Below are 7,207 nucleotides of genomic sequence, written 5' to 3'. Positions count from 1 at the left end.
GTGTACAGATTGAGCTGCACGTTTTTACAGCTATCATCTGGACATTGTTTTGGGTGCAATTTCTATTTTAGTTATGTTTCTTTTTTGGATAAAAGGTGTCATTCACTTATTAATTTTGACAAAAGCCACAATGGCCCATGGGTCTTGAACTCTGTTTAGAATGAAAACGAGTCGACATAATCATCCGTAATTGTTTTGTCATGAAACCGTTATCATGGTTATCATTTCAGTTGGAACCTATGAACTTGTGTACAAGTCGTTAAGTTTCTTTTTTAGCATATTTGAAGGTGGGGTCCAAATACTTTTGAATTTATAAAAAAAGGTCGGCCTCAAGTTTGGTTATTTGCTATCATCTATATGATAAGTTACGCAACAAGTCATGCAGTGTTTCGTGTGCTCGAATTCACGTGAAAGTTTCTATTTGACTTTAACAAAACATATTTCGAAAACTGGCAAAATTGTATTCCTTTTTTCTTGATAGTTTATATTGAAAGTATTGTGAAATTCTATGCATACACGTTCTTGATCTAAATTTGTGTGTTGAAATGGAGTTTAAGTTTTTCAGCTGTTGACAGTGTGCGCAAGCCGGCTCAAACACAGATCATGCCAACCCGAGGTCGAAGTCCGATAAACCGAAGAGTGACTCCAAAAGAATATTGTCTACGGTTAGCTAGCACTAAGAAGATCCTTAACAACGGCACGCAAATGTGTATGCGTTCGTAAAATGTTATAAATCATATAACACCTCGACGGTATGTCATACATTTCTCACAGGCGTACTTGAGTTAAACCGCAGTTCCTGTTAATTATGTGACAATCAATTATAATTGTTTGTCAGATCATTCATAAAAAACGCAATATGTCAGATCATTCATAAAAGACGCAATAAATAAAAAAAAAACTGTTATCATGTCCGTCCTGAACAATCAACTTATGCAATTGAATTTTTTATGTACTGAGTATGAAAGGGATCCGAGTCGGTACTTAACGATTGTTCTAAAATATTTAAACGACTAATAAATGAAATAACCAGTAATAATAAAGACGATATCTCACTCAGACTGATTGATTTTTAAGTCAGAGTAGATATCACGTTGTGACAGCCAGTATGAAATAGCAAACTTCTGATCAAATTTAGATTGTATCAATCAAATTTGTTTTACGTTGTTCTAGGGCATGTTCATCTGTAGAATTTTTCACTTTCAAGTAAAATAATCCAATTAAAAGTGTTGTTCACACTTAAATACAATATTTGTCGTATTTTCGAGAAAGTATACACTTCCAATAGGTACCCTTGTTAATGCATTGTAACAAACCAATTCAAGTTTGGATACATGATTGTGTAACTTATATTTTAGAAACCGTTAAGTGCCTTATAAACATGTCTGCGGCATCATATTAAAACAAAAGCATCGCATGGTTTGTGTATACAAATGCTTTATCATACATATTGCACTTTGTAATAATAGAATACAATGAGATGATTAAAAAATACAGCGTCATGGATGAAACAAAACTGGACAAATCATTGAAGTCGAGGAGTGTCTACCTATTCCGGACCCATCCATCCCTGTGACCACGGATATTGCGGTTGCATGCCATCAGTGTACAGGCGCCCTTAACAAATACAAAGACATGTTATTGTTTTTTCTGTCATAAATTAATTAGTTTTTGTTTTTAACTAACGAGCAGAATGATATTGAAGACGTTAGTAAATGAATACAAAGTATGCCGATTGCATGAGTTTTATATATTCAGCGAGTTCTAACAAGTCTTGCTTGCCAAGTAATCAATGGTTTCCGGTCACCATGATTTTAAACTTCGACGTAAATATAATGCCAGCACATCTGCTTAGCGGTGGTTATGACAGTTAGAGCTAATTTTACTACTTATCTATTAAACATCGATTAAACACACAAGCAGCATGTGTCTATAAGAAGTTAAGTTCAGTATAAAATATAATCGCATTACCTGTCCGTTGTAACCACACGTACACGTGTTACATCCATCGTTACTGTATATCTGTCCTTGGTCAACAGGACGACCTAGGTAGTCGTAACAATAACCTGCAATAATAATGCGGATGTTTGGAAAGAGCAAATTTAGCCAGGTTATGTTATAGCTAAGCAGACATATTTTTAATAAGTGTGGATATATGTATTGCCATGTAATTCGTCATCAAACGATTTCATGAACTCTTGTTCGTTAAAAATTTTGTTTTAAAAATAAAAATACAAAAAACTCATATTCATAAGTGGCTCATAACATCAATCAATAATACCTCATGCGTCGCATGAATATCACCAAATGTTCCCCTAAACGCAGTCCGTCTCATAAGTATTCATATTAACACAGTCCGCGTTACAAATATTCCCATATTCTCTATTTAAATAACATTACAAAACATTTGCCAAAGGAACATTTATCGGTAAACAACTGACTTGTAATAGAATTTCGTCACGAAATATGTTCAACCAACATTTAAAATACCACTTCCTTCAACGTATTCTTATATTTTTGTTTATTTTCAAATCGGACCGTCGTTAGTGCTTTATAGGAGTGTCTTCGTCGGATTATACGGAGCAAGTCATACGGTGACATTTCTTTATATTTTGTTCATATTTGTGCTAATGAAAACAAGAATATGAAAGCTGAAAAAACATTCAATCGGAGTACTTACGGACTCGGGGAACGACCTGTCTCTGGCGGCCATAATACCCGGAATTTCCAAATATTTCTGTAACAACAACACGAATCCAATGATCATCATCATAATTAAAATCATTATTATATCATGCATCATTTATAATCATTATGTGTTTATTATTAGTAATATCATTAATCATTATTATTGTTAAAAATACAACAACCATCAATAACACACTTAAATCATAAATAGTTCAACATACTAGTATAACATTAATTAGCAAGAAAATATACATACGCGCTTGGGTAAACGCTAAGCAGCCAAAAAAGAGGCAGAGACAAATAGCGAATTTGTTCATGTTGAGCTGAGTTCTCCTTTTGGAAGTTATGCGGACAGTTAATTGCTAATAGCTGCTCGGTACTGCCAATTCGATATCAGTGTCTTTTATACAGTGGCAGGTACGATTTCGGACGTGACCGATTTGTCAACATACATCACGTCAATGAGGTTAATGCGTCCTATTGAACGGTGTTTTAACCAATCACTTTCTTGCGCAAGTGTTAACATAAAATCCGTTTGTAAAGAAGCTCGTTTGATAGGCCCATTACGTTCACGTACACGCTCGTTAGAAACGTCACACGTCGCATAAATTGATGAATGAACGTAGCTTAAACACATCATGCGGTAAACCTTAACAATTATGTCCCATGTAAACAGAGATAAATATGACAATGCTTTTGCGCCATAAACGTATTCCTCGTAAATCATTTACTAGCTTTGTTTACATCGATCGTTGCATTATAACCACGACTGAAAAAGATGAATGATTATGTTTTGACAAAACAATGAATAAAATGTATTCAACAATCGTTAATAAAATCGCTTACGTCTGTTTGTTGATTAATGTGTTGATTAGTTTCGGTCAAAAATGTACAAGTGTATAAAGCAATAGTTTTGTCTTGTTATTGTTTCTTTTGTATACATACACATTCAGTGTATATTTTAAAAATAAACCATATGAAATACGAATATTGTTTAAGTTTTTTTACTGATTAACAAATCTACCAGAACATGTAAAATAATATACCGTGTATTTAAATTGTAAATTTTTCTTGCTGTAATTACCTTGTACTTAATCTTCAGCATTTGTAACGTAATCAGCATAATAACGTGTAATATTCCATCAGGTGTAATGACAATTAATGTTCAAGTTTTCATCTAATAAAATATTTTAATCGGATTTTCTAAACGACAAACGTTGTAGATATTAATTTAATATTTTGCTGGATGCACGTGTTGTAGGACGTGTATTTTGAATAAAATCACAAGACCAAAATGTAGTAATCAAATACATATAAACTGTAGGGCTGATTTTATAGGTGCATATGAAATAAGAGCCTGCAGTTCAAATGCGGTATCTATCGACGCTAAAGGAAAAGTGAAACTCAAAAAAAACTATTTCAAAAGAGCCATTATTGTTCTTATTGAAGGCAAATGATCAACTTCATTTATTTATATAACATTAAAGTCAAAGACAATGAGTATGGCGAAATCACTTTACACAGATCGCACTCATTTTGCAACATAGATATTACTCAAAAGAAACCAATGGTGTCATACTCCTGAATAAGGAGCCATCCAAGGAAATGACAGTAGACATCGCTTTAACCAACTACGCTATCATATTAAGTTAATAACCCTATCCAACTTATATATATATAGAACGCTCTCATATGTGACGCTCAAAATATAAAAGCATAATTTTTGTTGGTCAAACAATTCAGATTTATAAACGAAGTTCCCCTTTGGTGCGCTTTTAAATGACTGTACCTGTTCTAATAAAATCAATATTAATAGCAAAATATAAATCATAGACCAACTTACATATAGAGCATTACATCGCTGAAATAATGTTTATATTTGGAAAACATTTAAATTCATAAATCATATCACTATCAGTGGATATAAGGGAATAAAAATTATGAGAATCGACAAAACAATGGTCAGTTCTGATGTTACAAACCACCCCTCATGTAAATTGTAAACGATGATTGTGTTCCAGGTAAATCGTGTAATAATACATTCAACAACGTAATATCAAAATTATAACAGGATATGATGACTGTTCGTGATAATGTTTTCTTCTGATAAAATAAATAAATATTTAATTCATATTAAAAAAGGGTCATTGTGTCGTTAAAACATATCTAGCATATAATAATATATGAGGGACCATCAAGCCGTTTTCTCCACATCATTGATATATGAAGTCGATCACTGTCTTTTTTTAACCAAATGCATACTAAAAATATTTCAGCCTGAAGTGTAATAACGACCTAAATTGTAATAAACTTTATTACATTATTACAATTGCGTGACAACATGAATTGTAATAACGCCCGATAGTGTGATAAACTTATTTCTTGGTTTAACATTGCATCTGATCGCATTTTCACATTACACATCTTTAAAAGAACATATATTACTACAAAGACCATGACCAATGAGATATGTATCAGTACTTGGAAAGTATGAGATAACCGACCACTTACGGAGACCACCTCACTCTTGTTGCCCTTTCAAGAGAACTGAACTGCCAGTTCCTCATACTAAATTCGGATGGCATTGACCACACTAGACTGGTGTCTAACGATGGAGAATATGCAGTAGATATTGCATTTTATACATTTGGTTACTTTCCTAAAAAAATTGGCGAACACTATTTTTCCCTAGATCTGGGAGAATCGTACAAGCAGAGATTGACAATGAAACGGGATCGAGTGCTACCGAAACAGACATTCATATGCATGAAATCGAAACAGAAGACCAATCAAGACAAAACGAGCATGGCACTACAGATGAATTCGCACATTACATACCTCAGGCACCTGAACCGACTGAAACCGAGAGCAACACAATCAATACACCTGAAAATGGGAGAGAGTCAGAAACAAGAGAAATCAATCACATTGACGAGGAAAGTGTGGATATTTTCTTAGATAGACCTTACCTTCCGAATGAGATTTTACGAAAAATTGTCATGGTTACAATTTCTCTTTATCCTTACATGCGCTACATATTGCAACGTGTTTCGCTATATTTTGCCGAGGTAGTTCGCTCCATTGGCTATCGACACATGTTACATAGTGCTTCGCTAATGCCCACTGTTCGACGACCTGTCAGAGTAGCGCGATTAAATTGCAAAACCGGACGTAGAAGTGGCGTCATGCGTGGCGTAAGATCACTCCTTAGATTTGTTGAGCCGAGGTGGTATACCGCCTGGCTTTGGTTGTATGTTGTTGGAGACAACTGGTTCGAGTTACGTGACGCAACCCGGCAATGAAGTGAATATTTGAGTATGTGCATCGTTTCACAGTTTCTTCTTTCACGCAAATAAGGCAGAGGAAGTATCTGTGGTAAAAGTTTGCCAATGCACCCAAATCAAAGGGTTGTTTTATACCAGCTCTCTTATTGGTGGACATTACTGAATGTTGCGTTTTTACAGGGAACATCGGCAGAATTCCACGCCCACCCCCAGCACCACTCCCCCTCCGAAAAAAAGATATTAAAACTCACTTTAAGACCTTTTTTTAATTCTGCCAATGCATATTTTGTACCATTTCAAATAATCAATGCTTTCTTTTTTTCATACGCTTTCTGTTCTGTGTAGAATGGCTCTAAACTGCAATAAACATGATATGAAAAATTCCAAAACGATGAAAACCCGACATTATTTATTGAATTTGTATTTCAATAATAGCAAGTACTTCGTTGGAAGTTCATCTTATCACATGCTCCTAAGTGCGCACACAACCAACCACCATCCACCCCCGCCAAACAAAAATCTCCTCTTTGTTTGGGACTTATACGTGTTGAGGAGAGAAACATGTACCCATTAGGCAGATATTGGGTTTCTGCATAAAGGATACATGGCTATAACCAAACATTTCACATTTCGCTAATTTATGTATTCCATATGTCCTGTAACATAGTATGACGAACATAGTAAATGTTTTATATACAGTACTGTTCTTGGTATTCTTTACATATTGGTCACCCCAAGTGCTTACCATTGACCGTTACAAACTTTATTCTTTTATGATTGTAAGCTGCTATGCCGTGCTAATCTTAACAACTGGTCACTTGCAATAAATAAAGGCCATGTATCTCTGTAACATTGGAATATTGCTAGAGCAAATGGAACTATACTGCTTTGTATTGCTAGTTGGAACGATTCAATCAAAAACAAAAACGTTTATTTGATTGTCGTTGTATAATATGGCGTTGCGAGAATCAACTGTAATGTGTGTAATAGATTTACAGACTGCTTAATCGTGTTTATTGACCGTTTAAAGCCGGTTATCCCAGCTTTTTTATTATTATGTATAATGTACGGTGTTTGTTGTTTGTATCATGCAGTGCAAGCAATACTGCTGGAGCATCTGAAGTTTCTTTGTATAAAAATCCGTCGGGTGTCATCTCATGTTTTTCATGGTGTTAAACTTATTGACCTTTGTCAATCAACCAGTCTACGCATTCTTAACGGTTGATTGTCCGACA

The sequence above is a fragment of the Dreissena polymorpha genome, chromosome 4, assembly GCF_020536995.1.
Source record: "Dreissena polymorpha isolate Duluth1 chromosome 4, UMN_Dpol_1.0, whole genome shotgun sequence".
Taxonomy (NCBI): Eukaryota; Metazoa; Mollusca; class Bivalvia; order Myida; family Dreissenidae; genus Dreissena; species Dreissena polymorpha.
Note: the sequence above shows the minus strand (reverse complement) of the source record.